The sequence below is a fragment of the Bos indicus genome, chromosome 5 (assembly GCF_029378745.1).
Source record: "Bos indicus isolate NIAB-ARS_2022 breed Sahiwal x Tharparkar chromosome 5, NIAB-ARS_B.indTharparkar_mat_pri_1.0, whole genome shotgun sequence".
NCBI lineage: Eukaryota > Metazoa > Chordata > Mammalia > Artiodactyla > Bovidae > Bos > Bos indicus.
The window spans coordinates 23,771,918-23,795,770 of record NC_091764.1 but is presented as its reverse complement, the minus strand read 5'-3'; the positions used below and the strand labels follow the sequence as shown (position 1 = coordinate 23,795,770).

Here is a 23,853-nt window from a genome sequence, read left to right as displayed (position 1 = left end):
CTGAAGAATTGATGCTTTTTAACTGTGGTGTTGGAGAAGACTCTTGAGAGTCCCTTGGACCACAAGGAGATGCAACCAGTCCATTGTGAAGGAGATCAGCCCTAGGATTTCTTTGGAAGAAGTGATGCTAAAGCTGAAACTTCGCATGAGGTACTTTGGCCACCTCATGCGAAGAGCTGATTCATTGGAAAAGACTCTGTTGCTGGAAGGGATTGGGGGCAGGAGGAGAAGGGGACGACAGAGGATGAGATGGCTGGATGGCATCACCGACTCAATGTTCATGAGTCTGAGTGAACTCTGGGAGTTGGTGATGGACAGGGAGGCCTGGCGTGCTGCGATTCATGGGGTCGTAAAGAGTCGGACATGACTGAGCGACTGAACTGAACTGTGACAACTAGCCCCATTGTATTATTCAGATTACAATTCTTTGAAAATCCGCAGTCCTCTGATGACAGCAATGTGGGTGTGGGTGGGTGGGGTGGGTGGGTGGGAGGCAGGTCTTAGGGTTGGATAGAGGCTTAGGTTTGGTTTCGGCATGCCTCCAGGGTAATACTGACCTAAATACTGCCACTGGAGCTTGAGGACTCATTTCTCCCAAGTGGTCACTGTGGGTTTTACCAGACAGAACAAAGACTTGTAGAAGATCCAGAAACAGTGGCTAGCTAAGGAAACGGCATTTCCCAGGGAAATGGCAGCCTCTGAACTGCCATCATTATAAAGCACTTTAGGTCCTTCAGAGATGTTTTCATCTCATTTCTCAGTACTTCCCATTTCTCTTTCACTTAGATGGTTTTTCCTCCTTCACTACATCTGTCTTCCTTTCTTCTTGATCTTCCTCTTTCCTTCATTGCTACCCTTCTCCTTTCCTGCCTTCTTCCTCTTCTATGATTTTTCCTATGTGCTGAATCTGTTACTAACAACTAGGTCACTAGCCTCCAAAGAGAAGAGACAATATTTAACAAATAAAAACACACAATGCCCAGATAAATTTGACTTTCAGGTAAACTTATACTGAAAAAAATTATCTGTGGTTTTCTGAAATTCAAATTTACTTGGGTGTCTGAGAATACATTGGCAGCCCTGGGTGCACGCTAAGTCACCTCAGTCCTGTCTGAGTCTTTGTGACCCCACGGACTGGTGGGGTCCTCTGTCCTTGTCCTGGATTCTCCAGGCAAGGATACTGGAGTGGGTGACTATTTCCTCCTCCAGGGACTGGCAGCCCTACCGCCAACTAACTGTAGCTCAGTGTTGGCCACGAATAATGTTTGTCCTGCAAGTTGGTGGCTTTTAGAAATGGAAAGATGTCCCATATCAGCTCTGCGGTAAACTTCGTAACTCTATTATTACTTTTAAAGGGTGAGGGACCAATACGTCCTGAACCCTGCAGACAGCAGTGTCTCATCTCTTGCTTTTTTATCCTGCCTACATCTTCAAAGGGTTTTTCTTTGAAGGCAGCTGGTCTCCTTAGGGCATCCTCAAGCCTGGGTAACCCAGAGGCTGGAGAAGGCTGTAGCTCAGACAACAAAGGGTCCCAAGCGGTCAAATTTCAACAGGAATGTCAGGCCTCTGTGAGGAGAAAGGTTACTTCTGCAGGGGTGTGGGGGAAGGGTGGATTACAATACTTTTCTTTCAGTTGTCACATCTTTGCCTCTAACTTGCTCTGTCTTCACAGTGACTGAGAAAGGATGGTGCGGGGGCTGGGGGCAGGGGTGGGGTGGGGGGAGGGGGAATACTCTGCTTTTCTTGTGCTCCTTTGGCTCTACTTGGGAGTGAAGCTTACATGAAAAGGAGTGATGGCCAAGGCTCCCCAGATGACACTGAGGTCAGTCACCGCTGACAGGTAGTACCTAGTTAATATCTGACCTCCAAGCTGGAGAGCCTTCCAGTCTGCTGGTGTCTAAACAAACGCAGCAAGCGTCTAAAGGTCACGAGATTGCAGCAGTCAGCAGGGCCTGGCCTTTTGAAAGGTGTGGTCCTCTCCCTTCCAGGCTGAAAACATTTCTCAATGACCCCAGAAGCTGGTAGGCTCCCAAGCCCAGGGAGCACTGCTCCCTTCCCCAAGGCACTGATAGGGCCTGCAGCCATGCACTACCATTTCTGAGCCCTGCAGTCCAGGCCAGGCTTTCTGCTCTCCCTGCTGGAGGCCCGCCATCCTTATTGAGTGTATTTCCAAGAAAGCAGTTGACAGGCTTGGCAGTGCTATTCCTGGAAATGTTCAATAGGCCATCTTCTGGCAGGGCCGCCGCTGACGGATGGGTTGGTCGGGGAGACCACGTGCTCAGCACCATCGCCACCCCCGCCTATTCCCAGGTGCCTCCAAGCAGCAGCCGTCCCCAAATACCTCGGGCTGTTAGCTGGCGGGGGCTGTGGGACTCTGTGGAACTTGCTTCCTCCCCGGCAGGGCGGCTGCCAGCGGGCTTGCTGCTAAATGAAGACAGGCGCCCTGTGACTATAAATTATAACACACATCAGCTCCAGCCGATGCACTGTATGTCCTGCAGGCAACTCCGCAGGGGACGCTTGGCCACTGCCAAAGGGCATTCTGGACAGTGGCTCTTATGGCAGCCGCAGGACAGAGGCCAAGCCTGCCGCTGGGCAGAGGAGCTCTGGCAGATCCCAGAAGTTGGAGTTTCCTTCTGATGCGGACCATGGCTTCTCTGCATGATTGCATTTGGCACCAGGTACTTCTTTGTGGGGGCTGTTTGTGCCCCGCCAGAGGTTGAGCAGCATCCTTAACCTGCAACCACTGAGGGCCAGTAGCACCTACACCACGCCGCCCTCCACCAGTTGTGACAAAACATACCTCCAGAAGTTGTCACATGTCCCCTGAAAGGCAAAGCTGCTCTTGGTTGAGTACTACTGGTACAGAGGAAAGGAGATGGGGGCCTTCTGAGGGTGATGCCAGACTCGCGGAATGTGGTCTCCACTTGAGCTGTGTGCTGCCAGGCATGTCACAGAAACTTGAGCCTCAGTTTTCTTATCTCTAAAATGGAAAGATAGAGAAGGGCAAACCAAGGGTATGTGGAAATAACAGTTGAATTAATGCATGGTGGGTACTTTGAGAGGTATTCAAGCACCACAGAAAACACTGCAGCAGTAGACTATTTGATGCTTGTATCCTTCCCTACCTCAAAGGGTCTGGTTCCATTTGAAAGAGGAAAAAAATAGCTGGATATTTGTAAAATTTCACAAAATCTCTTAAATTAAAACGAATGCTTTAGGAAGATTTTCTCTTCATTCTTTTTTTTCTTCTTAATTCAAACAAGATTAAGCATGCTATGACTGCGTGAGGTTAATGAACGTGATTTTTTTCTTATCTTCCTTGAAAGAGGTTTTGTATCTTTCTTTTTAAATGAACACCCTAGAAATGGTATCCCTTCGGTGAAAGAACAGAAAGTAAGAATGGGAGGGTCCCTCTATCTGTTTTTCATAAAATTTGTATCTTTTTCTTTATAATTTATAGCAAAAACCCGTCAATGAAACCCCAGAGTCCTATAGAAAGGCACTGTTGCTTTAAATGAGGCTTGCTGTTATATAATTCTCTGGCTGACTTCATCCAGCCAGCTTTCAAGGAACTGTAAAGAAATCTTTAAAGGCTAATATTTCTCTTATTCACACTGGCAGAAAAACACAAAGGAAATGGGTAACCTGAGCCACTTCAATGGTAAGAAATGAAGAGCCGAGTCCTTGAGGACAGAGCCACAGTTGGCCCCACCCCAACGAAGTCTCAGGGTCCTTGTCAAGCTCCAGGCAACCATGGCCCTTCCTTTGTGGCTGTGTTCACTGGAAGATCCAAGGCCACATTTGCTTTGGGAAACAAGACACTGTGATTAACCAAAGAAAACAAAAACAGCTTCTTTTCTATAATGGGCCCATCGAAGGGCTTTTCTAGGAAAACCCTCATCAAGCTGTTCCTTCTATTTTCTTAAAGGCTAACAGCCAAGGGAGGGGGTTGGAGGGGTGTGTGAGGAGGTATCCATGGAAGTTTATTCCCAAATAGTTCCCTCTGAGAAAAAGACTTCATTGTGCTAACTAGTTTGAAGCGCTGAGCACCGGCTAACAGCAGGGGCCCTGTGGAAAAAAGCGTCTCCTCTTTCTAAGGCATCACGTTTCCTGCACGGACTCAGGGACTCACTTGCTCCTACAAAATCATTCTGACCAGATGAAGTTCCCACAGGGGATCTGGGGGAGTGAGTGTCTCTGAACCAAACTAATGGAGTGTCAGAAAAGGCGGCCAGGCGGCACTGTTGTAAAACTAATTCTCACAAGCTTACCTCGCCAGAAGCAAACACTAATTCTAGTACAGTCATTCCCCCTTATCTGTGGGGGATGCATTCCAAGCTCCCTCAAGGGATGACTGAAAACACGGATAATACTATATATGTATGTGTGTGAGGGGCTTCCCTGAAAGCTCAGTTGGTAAAGAATCCGCCTGCAATGCAGGAGAACTCAGTTCAATTTCTGGGTCAGGATGATCTGCTGGAGAAGGGATAGGCTACCCACTCCAGTATTCTTGGGCTTCCCTTGTGGCTCAGCTGATAAAGAATCAACGTGCAATATGGGAGACCTGGGTTTGATCCCTGGGTTGGGAAGATCCCCTGGAGAAGCGAACAGCTACCCACTCCAGTATTCTGGCCTGGAGATTTCCATGGACTGTATAGTCCATGGGGTTGCAAAGAGTAGGACACAACTGAGCAACTTTAAAAAAAAGGAGTGTGTGTGTGTGAGCTTAGCGGTGTCCAACTGTTTTGTGACCCCATGGATTGTAGCCCACCAGGTCCTCTGTCCATGGAATTCTCCAGGCAAGAATACTGGCGTGGGTTTCCATTTCCTACTCCAGGGGATCTTCCCAGCCCAGAGATTGAACCCACATCTCTTGTGTCTCAGGCATTGTCAGGTGGATTCTTTACCACTGTGCTATTTGGAAAGCCCCAGATACGTATACAAGATAATATGCTTTTCCTATACATAAATACTTGTGAGAAAGTTTTGTTTATGAAATATTAAGCCGAGTTAGAGAATATCCCAATTGCCAGCATCACTACTCTTGTGCTTTGGGGTCCTTATTAAAGAAAATAAAAGTTACTTGAACACAAGCACTGTGATCGATGACAGTTGATCTAATAACCAAGACACCTTCTAAATAACTAACAGGTGAGACGCACCGGACAAAGGGATGACTCACATACCAGGCAGGACAGAGCTGGAAGATGCAGCATTTCATCATGTGACCCAAAATGATGTGCAATTTAAAGCTTATGAACTGTCTATTTCTGAGGTTTTCCATTTAACATGTTCAGACTGATGTTGACTGTCGGTAACTGAAGCAATGGAAAACAAACCCGTGGATAAGGGAGGCTACTGTGCTAGATAAATATAGGCAGGACTGGGACTAGAGTGAGGACGGTGAGGCATCACTTCTAGAGTAAAACTTAAGAATATCAAATAAACCCACCCATCAGATAAGTAACATTTTAATGCAATATTCTTATGAAATCAAAATCAATGTCAAAAGTTGATGATGTCAATGTCAAAATCAATGTCAAATATAAACCAACTATAAACCAAATCAATGTCAAAATCAATGTCAAAAAAGATGATGAACAAAACATTAGGAGTCAGAGACACAAAGCAGCCCAAGGCTATGTGGCTTTCAACATATTCCCAGCCCCTCAGGTTCTCATTTGTAAAGTGGGGCCTTACCTATCTCATAGGGGTTGTTAAGACCAAATAAGTTCTTGTTTGCAAGAGCATTTGATAAACTGTAACTTAAGGGGTCCTTGAAATGTATAACAGAAAGTATAATAATAATAACTGGAAATCATTGTAGAAGGAGATATACTTGGAGAAGGAAGGAGATAAAAGGCAGGAGAGAGGAAAGGGGTGGAGGGATGGGGCAGGCTGGGAAGTGGGCAGAGCCCAGATCTCAGATGCTGACCTGAATTCAACTCTCTTCTCAGTTGTTTATAGTCTGTAGAACTTTGGCCCATTTTGCAACCTCCCTGAGACTCAGTTTTCTCATTCTTAAAATGGGGACAATAATGGATTGACTATGTGAAGTAATGTGTGGACAACACCCAGTATGGTCTGGTACACACTAGGTATTAACCCTTTTCACCACACACACACACACACACACATCTCCCTGCATACTTACACCCATACCCCAAATTTCTCCTGTGAAAAGAATGAGTAAGAAGGAGAGAAACAGGAGAGGCAGGAAGAATATAAACCAAGATTGGAAGAGGTAAGAGAAGAGAATAGGAAGGAAAAAGAGAGAGAGAGGAAAGGAAGTAGGAAGGAAAGAAAGAAAAGAAAGTAGGGACTCAGTCCTGTCCTAAGCTGATAGCTCTCAGAGGGAAGTCAGTTCAAGCTTCTTAGGAAACACTCAAGGAAAGAATTAAGCTCAATAATATTTAAGAGTTATCTGTGATGACACACACAGCTCTGATTCATGTGCTTACCTGATGAAGAATATTCTAAAACATACCTTCACTTATATATCCATTCTCTCAAGGGTGGACACTTAAATTATTTAAAGGAGCTTCGATTGTATCAGCAATAGTTCATTTTTTAAGTTGGGTGGAAGGTATGGAGAAGTTCAATCTAGTGGTCTCTTTTTTTCTGTATCTATTTGAGCTCATCTAGAACTCCTACTGATTCAGCCAACTTTCTAGACCTTGCCCTTCAGTTCAGAGGCAGGCAGGACTTCTAGGCTGGATGAAATCCATCTACTTGAAGACTTGGAGTACAGTGGGCATGTTGCAGGTGTCTGCCCCACAGCCACTTTGTCCCGTAGTGGGGACAGTGCCCATAGTTGCTCTGTCCATCCCATGGGAATGGAGGTCAAGCCACATTGATTGAAATACAGCTAGCAGGCCTGCAGCTTCCGAGGCAGACCCCACTACCTGAGATCTTGTCCTGCCTGGAAGCTCCAAGGCCAGGCCCCACAGGCAGCTCCAGACCCAGAGCTGGGATTTCGTGGAAGCCTTGGATGAGAGATGCTTCAGGGAAAATAGTTTTCTCCATTAACAGCTGAGCTCCTCTGAATCCAATCTCTGTTCCTTTTATAATGGAACAAAGCGAGGAAATGCTGTAAGCTTGGGGGGATGACAGTCGCAGTTGATCCCCTGGAAGCTGGTCTGTGCATTTCCTTCCTAAGGAACTGGAGAAATAAGAAGTGCCAAGAATCCAAAAGAATAAATATTCTGAAACAGTTCCTGCTTGCCTTTGGGATGTCCTGCTCTTTCCCTCCTCTCCTCCAGTAGATTTGTCTCTTAAACACTGTTTACTTTGGCTACACTCAAAATTGGTCTGCATTCCCCAGCATCCACCTGCTCTGTGGGGTGATTATCTTCCTTTGGGCAGCTATGAGGGCTGAGTTCTAGTCTCCAACAGATAGCCTGTTACATGGACAATCCACTAAACCATGTCTTGGGGCTAGGATTTAGGGCAGGGACTAGAATGAGGCAAATGAGGTTTCCCTTGGACATAAAGGTTAAAGGGGCACCAAAAACTCAGAAATTGAGACAAGTAATATTTTAATGAAATATTAAAAAAAATTAATTTGAAAAATCCATGATGAACAAAATATCAATATTTCAAATAAAGACAGAGTCTATGCAGAATAGAATAAACAATAGAGTTTTACAGCCAAGCAAAAGCTTAAAGAGTTCATCACCATTAAACCAGTCTTATGAGAAATGTTAAAGGGAGTTCACTGAGTAGAAAAGAAAAGCCCACAATTGTCTTAGAAATAAGACAATTACAAAAGTTAGTCTCTTACAGGTAAAAGAAAACAATAGTTAAGGTAGTGGATCAAGCACTTATAAAACTATTAGGAAGGTTAAAGAAAAAAAAGTAGTAAAATTATCTATATCTACAGTAAGTTAACAAAGATACAAAATTGAAACTTATAAAATACTATGTAAAAAACAAAATGTGGTGGGGGGTTAAAAGTTAAAATACCTGGCTGTTATAATGCATTCAAGCGTAAGAGATTGTCAACTTAAAAAAATACACCCCCACCCCACCCCCCACACACTCCTACCTCTTGGTAACCATAAACCGAAAACCTAAAATAGATACACAAAAAGGAAAGTGAAAGGAATCAAAACATAATACTAGTCATCAAACCACAAGGGAAGAGAGCAAGAGAAGAAACAAAGAACTACAAACAAACAAAAAAAAATCAGAAAACAAAATGGCTACAAGTACATACCTATAGATAACTACTTTAAATGTAAATAGACTAAATGTTCCAATTAAAAGACACAGAGTAGCTGAATGGTTAAAAAAAAAAACAAAAAACCAAGATCCATATATATGCTGCTTACGAAAGACTCACTTCAGATTTAAAGACACACACAGATTAAAGTGTGGGGATGGAAAAAGATATCCCATAAAAATGGAAATGAAAAGAAAGCTGGGGTAGCAATACTTACATCAGATCAAACGGATTTTTAAACAACAGCTCTAAAAAGAGACCAAAAAAGGGATTGTATAATGATAAAGGGATCAATCCAACAAGAAGATATAACACTTATAAACATATGTGCACCCAACATAAGAATACCCAAATACATAGAACAAATATTAACAGATATAAAGGGAGAAAGTAATAATAAAACAACAATAGTAGGGGACTTTAACATTCTACTTACATCAACTGACAGGTCATCCAGACAGAAAATGAACAAGGAAACATTGGCCTAGGGGACACATTAGACCAGGTGAACTTAATATATATGGAACATTTCATCCAAAAGCAGCAGAATACACATTCTTATCAAGTGCATGCAGAACACTCTCAAGAACAGATCCATGCTAGGCCACAGAACAAGTTTCTATAAATTTAAGAAGACTGAAATCATATAATCTTTTCTGACCACAGTGGCATGAGACTAGAAATTAACTACCAGTTAAAAACTGGAAAAAAAAAAAAACCATGAACACATGTAGTCTAAAGCATATAGTACTAAAAACCCAATGGCTCATTGAAGAAATCAGAACGAATCAAAAAATACCTTGAGACAATGGGAAATACATAACAAAATCTGTGGGACACAGCAAAAAGAGTTATAAGAGGGAAATTTATAGTGATACAGGCCTACCTCATGAAACAAACAAAAAAAAACCTCAAACAACCTAACCTTACATCAAAAGGAACAAGAACAAGAAAAAAGAAACCTACGTTATTAGAAGGAGAGAAATAATAAAGGTCAGAGCAGAAAAAAATGAAATAGAGACCAAAAAAAAAACTTAAAAATATCAATGAAACTAAGAGCTGGTTCTTTGAAATGATACAGAAAATGGACAAACCTCAGCCAGACTTACTAAAAAGAGAAAGAGAGAGAGCCCAACCAATAAAATCAGCGAGAAAGAAAAAGTTAACAACTGATATCACACAAACACAGAGGATCATAAGAAGTCACTATTACTCTGAACAATTATGTGCCAACAAATTGGACAACCTAGAAGAAATGGATAAATTCCTAGAAATATATAATCCTCCAAGACTGAATCAGAAATAAAACATCAAACCAGACCAATTACCAGTAATGTGATGGAACCAGTAATAAAGAAAAGTCCAACATCAGATGGCTTCACAAGTGAATTCTACCAAATATTTAAAGAACAGTGAACACTTATCCTTCTCAAAATATTCCAAAAAACTGAAGAGCAAGAAATGCTTCCAAACTGATTGTGCAAGACCAGCATCACCCTGAATCAAAAATCAGACTAAGGCACCACAAAAAAGAAAATTACAGGCCAATATCACTGATGAATATGAAAGCAGAAATTCTCAACAAAATATTCACAAACAGGAATCAGTTAAAAGAATCATATACCATAATCAACTGGGATTTATCCCAGGGACTCAAGGATGGCTCAATGTCTACACATCAATTAATATAATATACCACATTAACACTCTGGCCACCTGATGCAAAGAGCTGACTCATTGGAAAAGACCCTGATGCTGGGAAAGATTGAGGGCAGGAGGGCAGGAGGAGAAGGGGACGACAGAGGATGAGATGGTTGGATGGCATCACCGACTCAATGGACGTGGGTTTGGGTGGACTCCGGGAGTTGGTGATGGACAGGGAGGCCTGGCGTGCTGCAGTTCATGGGGTTGCAAAGAGTCGGACATGATTGAGCGACTGAACTAAACTGAACCGAACCACGTTAACAAAATGAAAGATAAAAGTTATATGGTCACCTCAATAGATCTAGAAAAAGGGTTTGGTAAAAACTCTTAACAAAGTGTGTTTAGAGGGAACATACCTCAATAAAGATCCTATATGACAAATCCATGCCATTATTATACTCAATGGTGAAAAACTGAAACATTTCCTTTAAGATCAGGGAAAAGATAAGGATACCCACTCTAACCACTTTTATTCAAATTAGTATCAGAAGTTCCAGCCACAAAAATCAGAGAAAAAATAAACAAAAGGAATCTGATTTAAGTAAAACTGTTACTGTTTGCAGATGACATTATACTTTATATATAAAAACATAAAAACTCCACCAAAAAACTATTAGAACTAATCAATCCAGTAAAGTTGCAGGATATAAAATTAATATACAGAAATCCATGGCATTTCTATACATTAATAATGAACTATCAGAAAGAGAAGTTAATAAAGCAATTCCACTTATAATACATTCAAAAGAATAAGACACATAGTAGTAAATCTAACTATGAATAATCTGTGAATAGCACAGTGAGTAACCTGTGTTCTGAAAAGTATAAGACACTGATGAAAGAAATTGAAGATGACAGAGACAAATGGAAAGATATACATTGCTCACAGGTTGAATTAATTAATACTGCATACCACCCAAGGCAATCTACAGATTTAATGCAATCCCTATCAAACTACCAACAGCATTTTTCACAGAACTAAAATAGCCAAAACAATGTTGAGAAAGAAGAACAAAGCTGGAAGTTATTTGCTCATGATTTCATACTACAAGTCTATAGTATGGTATTGGCACCAAAAAGAAACATGTATCAATGAAGCAGAATTGATGTTCGAGAAATAAACCCATGCTAATATGGTCAATTAATATATGACAAAGGAGGCAAATATATACAAAGTTGAAGACAGTCTCCTCAATACATGATACCAGGAAAACTAGAAAGCTCATGCAAAAGAATGAAACTGGACCACTTTCTCATACCATGTAAGAAAATAAACTCAAAATAGATTAAAGACTTGAATTTAAGACCTGAAACCATAAAAATTCTAAAAGGAAACATAAGCAGCACACTCTGACACTGGTCGTAGCAATATTTTGGGGGGTCTGTCTCCTTAGGCAAAGAAAACAAAAGAAAACAAATGGGATGACATCAAACTAAAAAGCTTTCACACTGCAAAGGAAACCGTCACCGTCAACAAACAAAAGGCAGCCTATTGAAGGGGAGGAAATATTTGCAAATGACATCCAGTAAGGGATTAAGACGGAGAAGGCAATGGCACCCCACTCCAGTACTCTTGCCTGGAAAATCCCATGGGCAGAGGAGCCTGGTGGGGCGCAGTTCATGGGGTCGCTAAGAGTTGGACACGACTGAGCGACTTCACTTTCACTTTTCACTTTCGTGCATTGGAGAAGGAGATGGCAACCTACTCCAGTGTTCTTGCCTGGAGAATCCCAGGGACGGGGGAGCCTGGTGGGCTGCCACGTCTGGGGTCACACAGAGTCGGACACGACTGAAGCGACTTAGCAGCAGCAGCAGCAGCAGCAAGGAATTAATATCCAAAATACATAAAGACTCATGAAATTTAATATAAAAAGCAGAATCTGATTTTAAAAAGGGCAGAGGACCTGAATAGACATTTTTCCAAAGAAGACATACAAATGGCCAACAGACACATGAAAAGATGTTCAGTGTTATTCACCATCAGAGAAATATTCATCAAAAGCATAATGAAATGTCACCTTACAGCTACCAGAATGGTTACTATCAAAAAGACAACAATGAGTGTCAATAATGATGTGGAGAAATGAGAACTCTCATGTACTATCAGTAGGACAGTCACTGATCCAGTCACTGTGGAAAATGGCATGGAGTTTCCTCAAAAAATTTAAAAAAGAACTACCATAGGATGCAGCAATTTCATTCTGGGTATTTTTCCAAAGAAAACAAAAACACTAATTTGGAAATATATATACTTCTATATATATAGAAGTATATATATAGAATACATAGAATGTTCATCACAGCATTATTTACAAAAGCAAAGATATGAAAACAACCCGTTTCCATCAATAGATGAATGGATAGAAAAGTTGTGGTATATGTATATGGTGGAATATTATTCAGCTGTAAAAAAGAATAATTTGCCATTTGTCCACAACAAGGATGAATCTAGAGGAAATTATACGGAGTGAAATAAATCAGACAAAGAAAAGCAATTACCATATGATATCAACTACATGTGGAATGTAAAAAACAAATGGACAAACAAAATGAAAACAGACTCATAAAAACAAGAACAAATGGGTGGTTGTCAGAAGGGTGGAGGGTTCAGGGTGGGCCAAATAAGTGAGGGAATTAATGGGTACAAACTCCCAGTTACAAAATGAATAAGTTGGGAATGTAATACACAGCATAAAAATATGGTCAATAATACTGTAATAACTTTATGTGGGGATGGACGGTTGGTGGATTTCTGTTGGTGATCATTTTGTAATGTATTTAAACGTCAAATTACTTCATTGCCTACCCCAAACTAACACTGCATATCACCTGTATCACTAAAAATTAAATACAAATTTAAAAATAAAATGCAGGTAATCTAGCTATAGAACCTACCTCCTTAGCAACTATTCTCTAATGATAATAGATATAGATATAATCATATAATGATATAGATATAATGATATAGATATATCTATAATCATATAGATAATGATTCTCTAATGATAATGATAATGCCCTTGTACACATTGCTATATTTAAAATGGATAACCAACAATGACCTAATGCATAGCATGGGGGAAAAAAAGAATATAGTTGTATGTTCAGTAGTGTGGATGTATAAAAAGAAGAATAAAACACTATCCCTGTCTCAAAAAAAAAAAAAAAAAATTATGTCTTCTACTTAACAAAGTTTCCATTAAATATAATTTTAAATACAACAGTTTAAAAAATCAAAATTGATGCAGAAAATCCATGATGAACAAAATATCAATATTTCAAATAAAGACAGGCCCATGCAGAAGCTCCTGAGTTGAATGCAAACTGGGAAGCTCTAGGATCAGCCTTTCCTTTGTGAATCCTGCCATCAACATGGCTGGTCAGGGAAGAAAATGCTCCCTCATCCAGGGTCCAATTTCTACCAACTAAAGCAACACACAACCGCAGCCCATTGACCTAGGCACAGCTTCAGGCCTCTCCTCCCTCCAAGCCACTCAGCGTCCTGCCCCTCCTCCTCTAGGACAATTCATCCTTCTCCAATCATGGATCTATATACATGCTTAATCATATATGGTACATACCATGCACAAACATGCATTAACTATTTATTTACTCCAGAGGTCCCCAGTGGATTGCTGGAATCCAATTTTATTTAACTCAACTTATTGTTGTTGTTGTTGTTTTTCTCAACCAACTACTTGCCAACATTTAAAAATGGGGAAGTGAAGTGAAGTGAAGTGAAGTGAAGCCACTCAGTCGTGTCCAACTCTTTGCGACCCCATGGACTATAGCCTATCAGGCTCCTCCGTCCATGGGATTTTCCAGGCAAGAGTGCTGGAGTGGATTGCCATTTCCTTCTCCAGAGGATCTTCCCAACCCAGGAATAGAACCTGGGTCTCCCACATTGCAGGCAGATGCTTTACCATCTGAGCCACCAAAAATGGGGAGCTCTTCACCAAAAAAATCAAAATTTCTAGCCCATCTTTAAAAATAAAAATTTTCAGCTTGGCTTGAAAAATCTAAATGTTTGGAAACTGATAACACAAACAACAACAATAATAATTTCTTTTATTGAGAATATACTAAATGCTGAGCACAATACTCAAGTAGTACTTTATATTAATATGTCTTTTTTCTGTTTTAACTGCCAAAGCAATTCTGTATTTACTATTTGCATTTAACAGATGAATCTGAAGCTCAGAACACTTAAATAACTTGTCCCAAATCACTTAGCTAATAAGAAGCTTGACCAGATTCAAACCAAAGGAATTGACTCTCAAGCGTGAGCTCTTATTCTTCGGTATCTTCCATCATCCTGCGGCAAAAAATTACTGTTTTTCAAAAGGGTTCCAAGAAGCCTAAAAGGCCCTGGGTGTGTATTAGGGGAGGTGGGGAGTGTCCCCACTCCCACCAGGAGGCTGATTCAGCTCCCAGGGCCCCTGTTTCTTTTATCAGAACAGTTCTTTTTTTTTTTTTAACTATTTTATATACTGGTGTCCTGCTCAAGAATTCCTTTTGGAAAAGGAATTACTCAGAAAACAAAAACAAAGCCCCAAACCCAAATGACCTTTTTATCTCTTGTTCACACACTATGGTTTTCTGGATCAGCAGGAAATCTTCTCCTGTTCCCAACATACCAGATAGCTCTCCATATTATCACAACACTCTGGTTCTGCCTTTGTGCACTTGGGTGCTGGTTGGGCCACTTTTTAAAACTGGTGAAAGGCCAGGCATCCAGAGACGTAGGAGCCATGGACCTTTGTCACAGACCTGCTGTGGGCAGAGAGAGGCAGTCTGAAACTGTGCTGAGGCCAACACAGGGTGGACAAGGATGATGGGGTAAGGGGAGCAGGAGCTAAAATCCACAGAGACCAGTAGAGAGGCTGTCCCTTTGCTTCTCTGAATCGCAGCCTGTCATAGCTATCTGTGAATCAAGGGTATTCTTTATGGAATGTCAGAAGTAGCCTCAAAGACTGTATAGGGTACTGAAAAAAGCCCAGGAAGGAAGGAGCCAGAGCTGAGCTCAGTCACTGCGCAGCACTTTACAACCTTGGACACGTATCACACATGCATCACTTGCTTCTTTCTATGTACCTTGCCCAAAAGTCCTAGGGACATATGGTGACCACTTGAAAAAGTGTAGTGACATGAGAATGGGCATTGTGTTTAAATCACATGTATATGATCTGATCAAGAACACTGAGAAACAGTGGGAGCTTCCAGTCCCTTTCTGAAGACAAGATGCTGGATGTGCCAATGTGATTTCAGCCTTGGATTCAAGGGCCATCCACTTATCAATCACTCCTAAATCTATAACCCATTCAGATTTCTCTCCTGAGATTCCAACCCATGGTTCATCTTCTGTATTGAACAGCTCCATGTGGATGTCCTGCAGACTTCCCCAGCAACTTCTAGTACTTCAGTGGTCTGGTGGTTAAGATTCCGCACTCCCAATGCACAGGCACAGGTGCAATCCCTGGCCGGGTAAGATCCCACATGATGCACGGCACAGCCAAAAAAAGAAAAACCTCCTTCCCCTCACAATTCCCAAAATGGAACTCACCCACCTCTCTCTGAAACCTGCTCCTTCAGCACTGCTCTAACTCTGTGCATTGGGGAACTCCATGCACAGCTCCCAGAAACCTAGGAGCCATCCTGGACTGCTTCCCTGTTCCATGTCTCATGTTTAATCAATGTCAGGGTTCTGTGGGTTCAATCCACTCCTTAAAAATCACTAATGAAAAAGTGTATGGAAAACATTTCCATCAGATATGCAAGTTAGACTGTGCTGTAACAATATCAAGAACTGACTATCAACACCTTGGCAATTTGATAATTTCTCTGTTCCCTAGAAGTCCACATATTTGGGGGTTTGTTTACAGAAGCTGTGAAACAAAATCTCTTGCTATGCCTCTGAGAACTTTCTAAGTTTCTCTTAATTTCTTCTTGCCAGACTGACACGCCTTCAAATCCTTGTTTTAGGTCCCCTGTATTTTGCCGTGACCTTCCACATCCTCCACTCATCAGTGGCCCTGGTGTTGAAATCTTCTTCTACTGACAATACCTGAAAAAAATCTGTTACTAAAAGTGTATCCATGCCTGATGTCAAGAGGTAGGAAAAGCATGGGGTTTTTATTTTCCATGTTTAATCAACATTTTAACTTCCTTATTTCCAAAGTTTCCAAACTCTGGGCAACTGGTCAATCTACTTTAATTATTGTACTTCCCTGTACATCTTCTCTCATTTTCAAACATAGGTAGATGATTCAAAATGGGTAAGACTCTCCCTGGTCTCTCCACTGCAGAAAGTGCAAACACCTTCATTCAAGCCTTAACTCTACCATTTACAAGCTTATGTCCTTGGACCAACTACCAAACCTCTCTGAACTTCACCTTTCTCCTCTGCAAAGCAAGAATGACTCCAACCTCACATCTCATTCTCTGCCTTGGGCATGGGAGGCACTGCATAAATGTTGAAAGCCTTCCCAAACAGTTCTGCTATTAATCAGATCACACAAGAGTCTCTATGGAATCTCAGCAGATTGAAACCATTTTCTAGGATAATGACTCTCCACTGTTAGTAAGAACAGTTGCCAGCCAGTCTCAATGGCTACACTCACTCAAGCAGCTAAAACTTTCAAGACTCCTCTCCGATAATAGGACTGTTTGCTTCCTTCCCTGCAAAGTAGTATGCACCACACTCTGCTCATCCTCATGGCTTTCGGGAGGGGAAAACCTCATCTCACATAGAAAACCAAGTCACTGACCTCTTGGGACTCAGTGCAGAATTCAGCTGGAGGAACCATCCATGGAAGTAACATCATATGGAGAGGTAGGAGTGCGATGTGCAAAGTGAGGGGTCCAAAATTTTTAGAGGAAGCAAAATGTAAGAAGCTGGGGGCGTGGCTATCCTAGCTTGGCAGTTGGACACTGTATAGATTTCCCCAAACTGATTCCTGACCTTTTGCCCAGTACCTGTGCTCCATGGAGATGTTTCACAGCTAGTACCTCCTTTTATCTTTTCAATCATCCTGGGAAGTTGGCAAATATTATTATGCCAATTTTTTTCAGAAGAAGAACTGAGGAGCGAGTGCCCAGATCACATGAACTAACACAGAATGGAGCTGGGACTTAACGTGGGGCTTCAGATTCTAACACCTTTCTACCACATTCCCTGCCTCTCGTATAGCTGGGGAAGAGGAAGATTCAAACAATTTCCAGGGGAACATAAGCTCAGTGTCACAGTGTCACAGAGGGAAAGCACCAGACTGGAGTACATATACAAGACCTGGCCTCTTTTCCCAACTGTTAACTCTTGAGATGTCAGTCTCCTTACCTCTGCAGAGAACAGGCAGCAATAAATGATTCAAAGTTCCCTCTCGTGTTTCTGTTTCCTAAATGTGTATCTTTAGTTATTTTAATGTATAACCTAGCTGCTGCTGCTAAGTTGCTTCAGTCGTGTCCGACTGTATGCAACCCCATAGATGGCAGCCCACCAGACTCCTCCATTCCTGGGATTTTCCAGGCAAGAATACTGGAGTGGGTTGCCATTTCCTTCTCCATATAACCTAGAAGAAATGCAAAAAAAAAAAAAAAAGTTGAGGTATATCACAAGTTCAGCAGCATTTATGGTATCTTTGACCTAATGTGACCACTGGGGCTGAATTTAAAAGTTGGGATGTTCATTCACAGTTTAGGCCTCATTAAACTTCAATAACCTTTATGCATCTCAGTTTTCTAAAATGAAAAACAGGGATGACAGTTGTCTACTCCTTGCTCCCTGCCATCTTGCTTTTTCCTAGCCTCCCAACACCAGGGAAGAGGAGCTGCTAATCTGATTGGTCAGCATCTGGGATCAGAGACAGAACTTTATGCAGTTGGCCCTCTGTAGCCACTGGTTTCATGTCTGCATATTCAACCAGAGTGGATCAAAAACATTTGGAAATAAATTCCAAAAATTTCCAAAAAGCAAAACTTGACTTCGCCACTTGCCAGCGATTATTTACATAGCATTTACATTGTATTAGGTATTTTTACATTGTATTAGGTATTGTAAGTAATCTAGAGATGATTTAAAGGATACAGGAGATTATATGCAAACACTACACCTTTTGACATAAGGGACTTGAGCATCTATGGATTTCGGTATCTCCAGTGTCCTGCAACCAATCCCCTGTGGATACCATGGGACAACTTGCCATCCCCAGGAGTGGTTCTGTTTCTTTTATACTATATGCAGTTGGCTGAGGAAGTGGACTCAGCCCTCTCTCTTACTGCATCCTCTGTGTTAAGTGTCTAAGAAGGTGGGTTAGTAGTCACCTTATTTTCTCTGTTCCTTTGTCATCTTTACTCCATGCATCCTCTTAGAGGGTACTAAGAGCCCAAGATTTAGATTCAGAAAGAAGTAAGAGGTTTTGATTAGACCTCAAGGCCGGTTTTCATTCCAATCCCAAAGAAAGGCAATGCCAAAGAATGTTCTAACTACTGCACAATTGCACTCATCTCACACAGTAGCAAAATAATGCTCAAAATTCTCCAAGCCAGGCTTCAGCAATACGTGAACCATGAACTTCCAGATGTTCAAGCTGGATTTAGAAAAGGCAGAGGAACCAGAGATCAAATTGCTGACATCCGTTGGGTCATCAAAAAAGCAAGAGAGTTCCAGAAAAAATCTATTTCTGCTTTATTGACTATGCCAAAGCCTTTGACTGTGTGGATCACAACTGTGGAAAATTCTGAAAGAGGTGGGAATACCAGACCACCTGACCTGCCTCCTGAGAAATCTGTATGCAGGTTAAGAAGCAACAGTTAGAATTGGACGTGGAATAACAGGCTGGTTCCAAATTGGGAAAGGAGTACATCAAGGCTGTATATTGTCACCCTGTTTATTTAACTTATAAGCAGAGTACATCATGCAAAATGCCAGGCTGGATGAAGCAAAAGTGGGAATCAAGATTGCCAGAAAATCTTGATATTGAGAAATTGATATTGATATTGAGAAATATCAATAACCTCAGATACGCAGATGACACCACCCTTATAGCAGAAAGTGAAGAGGAACTGAAGAGCCTCTTGATGAAAGTGAAAGAGGAGAGCAAAAAAGTTCGCTTAAAACTCAACATTCAGAAAATGAAGATCATGGCACCCAGTCCCGTCACTTCATGGCAAATAGATGGGGAAACAATAGAAACAGTGAGAGACTTTATTCTGGGGGGCTCCAAAATCACTGCAGGTGGTGACTGCAGCCATGAAATTAAAAGACACTTGCTCCTTGGAAGAAAAGCTATGACAAACCTAGACAGCATGTTAAAAAGCAGAGACATTACTTTCCCAACAAAGGTCTGTCTAGTCAAGGCTATGGTTTTCCCAGTAGTCATGTATGGCTGTGTAGACTATAGAGAAAGCTGAGCACTGAAGAATTGATGCTTTTGAACTGTAGTGTTTGAGAAGACTCTTGAGAGTCCCTTGGACTGCAAGGAAATCTACCCAGTCAATCCTAAAGGAAACCAGTCCTGAATATTCATTGGAAGGACTGATGCTGAAGCTGAAACTCCAAAACTTTAGCCACCTGATGGGAAGAACTGACTCATTGGAAAAGACCCTCATGCTGGGAAAGATTGGAGGCAGGGGGAGAAGGGGACGACAGAGGATGAGATGGATGGAGGCATCATTGACTCAATGGACATGAGTTTGAGCAAGTTCTGGGAGTTGGTGATGGACAGGGAAGCCTGGCGTGCTGCAGTCCATGGGGTCACAAAGAATTGGACAGGACTGAGTGACTGAATTGAACTGATACATATATACAAATCCTATATATGTATATATTTTCAAATCACCCACTTCTTTGGTACAGGGTACACTATTCTATTATCATCCTGGGATAATCTCCCAAGGAGCCATTTTATCTGAGCACACAGTTCTACTTAATCCAGTTTCTGATGACTAGTCTCAGGGGCAACCTTATGCAATAGATATTGGCTATGACACAAGGCTTCTCTACTTAAATCAAATGTGCAAACTGAGATCCAGAAAGACAAACAGTACCTTCTCTTCTACACATGCCTGTGTATGTGGGGGTGGAATATGACGTTGGTAGTGAGGAAGCCAAATCTTTCGAAAGTCTTCATCCTCTTCTTTTTCCGAGATGATGCTGGAATTTAGATGTGCGTCAAACAAAAAAGAAGAGGGACTTTTTCTTGGAAGCTACAAAAGATCACTTCATTTTATTTTTGAGCACTGCAAAACACACATCAAACAGGACATGTGTCTAAGAAGCTCTGACATATCTATTGCCCATGATCTTTTTGTGTTAAAAGAAATGAGCCACAGAAATATAGTTGCTGCCAAAAAAATGTTGTCTGAACCTCTTTTCACTTCCTCCCTGCAAGGATGACCTGGGCTTCATCAAATCATCACCAGAAGACAAAATCTGTTGCTTTAGGGCAGACAGGCCAATGGAGGTTTGGTTGACATTGTCACCTTGATGTGGTCACAGAGGTTGATCATGCAGCTGTTGGTTAAAAATGATAATCATCTAAAGAAAGTATATAAATAGTGCCTCTACTTTCTTGGAACTAGGACTTGGCTTCCTTGGACCATCTTACCCTTCCTTCCAGCTTCAAAAAAAAGGAAACGTTAAATTTCAATTTGGTGTTTGCCTAAGGGTAGCTAAACAAGTCTCCTGATGAGGTATTTGTCTTTATTTCTGAGAAGGCAACCTATGACTCAGTTTGAGTCTAACAAAAACAAATCTACCTAAACCAGTAGGGGAAAGAGGACTTATTAACAAAGGTCAACTAGAGTAAACATCAACTCTATCTGAAAATAAGACTTTCTGTCAAAGCTACAGGAGAAATTGAAAGACATAAAGAGATTTTTGGGTTCCAAAGAAGACCTGAAGACTCCACCTATCTTGCTGGTCTTCAGACATCAGGGAGTAAAGCAGTATTTGAATGCATGCATGCTCAGTCATGTCCAACTCTTTGCAACCCCATGGTCTGTAGTCCTCCATGTTCCTCTGTCCATGGGATTCTCTAGGCAAGAATATTGGAGTGGGTTGCCATGCTCTCCTCCAGGGGATCTTCCCAACCCAGGGATGGAACCCACATCTCCAGCATTGGCATGTGGATTCTTTACCACTGAGCCACATGAGAAGTCCAATATTTGCATAGTGTCAGCAAAAGTTTCTTCTTTAGAAACTTTTGGCGGGTGATGGTGGTGAGGAGTGTCAGGAATATATGAGGGATTGTGAGGAGATCAAATGTTCTGTCCTCATGCTCCCGAAGCGGCCCTTTCTCAATCATATTCTTGAACCCAGAGTGGTTAAGATGATCATAAAGAATGTTAAAAGCAGAGTCAGAAAGCAAAACAGTGAACCGCATAGTCTTACCCTGGGCTTGCAACATTAGAATCGGTCTAGAACTATTTAATATTTCCTCTTGATCCCCAAAGAGACACCAGTGCCAGAGCCAGTGTAAGAAGAAATGTATTCAAAACCTTCCTTTGGGGTGTGGTTAACTTCCTATTTTGCTCCTGGGTCCTAGAGTACATCTTATTGTTTTGCTGAGAAGGTCTGGGGGACTTCCCTGGTGGTCTAGTGGTTGAGGATTTGCCTGCCATTGCTTGACCCCTGGTGTGGGAAAGATCCCATGTGCTAAGGAGCAACTGAGTGGGTGTGCCACAAGTACTGAGCCCTGTGCCACCTGCTGAGCCGGCCATGCCACTACGGAAGCCCATGTGCCCAGAGCTTGTGTTCCATAATAAGAGAAGCCACCCAGCGAGAACCTGTGCACCGAAGTGAAAAGTAGCCCCTGCTCGCGGCAACCAGAGGGAGACCGTGCTCAGCAGTGAGGACCCAGGGCAGCCAAAAAGAAATAAATAAAAGAAGGCCTGGGAAGTCCTGCTCCAACCCCACCTTATTTGTTATTTCTGGTGAACAATCTTCAGTCATTTTATCTTTGATCTTATGTATATGTTGTGTCTTTTGGCTCTTTTGAGATATATTTGAATTATTTTTCTTTATCCTTAATTTTCATTCAACAATCTTGCACCTGATATGAATTTCTTTCTGTTTTTCCCTCTGGGATTTACTGGGTTCCTTAGATTTATGGATTGATATTACTAATCAAATTCAGCCAAAAGTTTCTTAAATATTTTTTGCTCCATTAGTTCTCTATTCTCCTGAATAACATGTGTGTTAGACTGCTTATTTTCCTATAGGTAACTGGGTCTCTGTTCTTTTTTTTCAAGGTGTTTTTTCCCCCCCTTTTCAGTTTGGTGATTTCTGTTGACTTTTCTTCAAGTTACCTGATCTTTCCTTCTGCCATCTCCAGACTCATGGCATTTACTTACCCAGTGTTTTTCCAGATAACTGTTCTTTATTCCAGATATTGCATTTTTCAGTTCTGTGATTTCCAGAACTTTCTCTTTTTCTCAGTATTTTCATATCTTTCTCCAAATCCCCATGGCTTCACAAACTATATCAATTTTTTTGTAAATTATTTAACATACTTATAGTAGTAATTTTAAAGTCTTCATATGCTAATTTTAATATCTGCTGTGTCTGTGGGCCTCCTATTTCAGTTCTTTGTGTGTGTGTGTCTTTATTATGGATCACACTTTTCTGCTTTTTTGTGAGTCTGGTAATTGTTATTGTATACTAGACACTGTACCTGACACATTGTGGACGTTCTAAATTCTGCTATCTTCCTCTGATGAGTACTGACATTTTGTTCCAGAAGGCAGCTAAATGTCTTGTGGATAACATTACTCCTCTGCAGGCTTGTTTCTGGGTTTTGCTAGGCTAGTTACATTTTAATTTTATCCTTAGTCCTAGGCTCATAGTCCGTAGCTCAGAGTCCTGAGATATGGTCCTTATATCTAAGGCATGACACTGCTGGCAAATCACAGAAATGCAAGACATATTTATCAAACCCTTCTAATTTAGTAGTTTTTAACTTCAAACTCTGTCTCCTGAGCACCAGGCAGCTGCTGAAATCTCTGCTCAGTTCTTTCAGCCATCCAGCTGTTGTTTTCTGCTCTGTTCCTTGGAATCGTGCCCTGTGCATTTGAAGAGTCAGCCAAGCTTTTGAGATTTTGTACATAGATCAGGGGGCTCCCCACCACCATCACTCCTAACTTTCTGGGATTTCCCTGCTCCTTTCAATTTCCAGTTGCTCTGGCAGCCTTCTAGTCTGGCTTCTAACTGTTTAGTCCAATAAGTGTGTTCTGCAGACTAGTGAATGCTTGCAGCAGAAAAGCCAGTTAAATGTGATTTTAGTCCTTCTCTAGTACACTGAAGTAGATATATAAGCAGAGTTTATAATTATTATCAGCAGGATGTTTAGTCTGCTAAAACTATTTGCCATTACTTGAACCTGGAAGCTTTTATATATGTTTAAACAAAAATGAAGTTATGCTATACATTTTTCCTTTATAAGATTTTAAAAGTTGAATAACATATTTTAGTTACTGTTCCATGTCAATATACATTAATTATTTCCTTTGTCTGACATATGGCATTCCAAGTATTTGATGATAAGGCTGTATAACAAAGATAAACTATTAAATGGAGTTGTAGCTTATGAATTACACTTCTTTCAATGGTCTTTGAAAGGTGTTAAATTACTTTCTTTTTAATGCAACTCCTTATGAAGACCAGTTATATTTGGGTATGCTGTGGCTACTGCTAAGTCGCTTCAGTCGTGTCCAACTCTGTGTGACCCCATAGACGGCAGCCTACCAGGCTCCCCTGTCCCTGGGATTCTCCAGGCAAGAACACTGGAGTGGGTTGCCATTTCCTTCTCCAAGGCATGAAAGTGAAAAGTGAAAATGAAGTCTCAGTCGTGTCTGACTCTTTGTGACCCCATGGACTGCAGCCTACCAGGCTCCTCCATCCATTGGATTTTCCAGGCAAGAGTACT

General features: G+C 41.4%; 1 long non-coding RNA gene across 4 annotated transcripts in view; it reads left to right on the top strand.

The window, feature by feature from the left end:
* Positions 1–2,073: 2,073 nt before the first annotated feature.
* Positions 2,074–23,853, top strand: part of LOC109558985 (uncharacterized) — a 52,160-nt gene continuing 30,380 nt past the window's right edge. Inside the window, exons 1-3 of one of the 4 annotated variants that reach the window (XR_002180686.2) lie at positions 2,247–2,681; positions 15,914–16,043; positions 16,189–17,306. This is a non-coding gene — a long non-coding RNA (uncharacterized lncRNA). Of the gene's footprint in view, positions 2,682–15,913; positions 17,307–23,853 lie in introns of those variants that run through there. The other 3 variants (XR_011566532.1, XR_011566533.1, XR_002180685.2) reach the window with 3 other exon arrangements.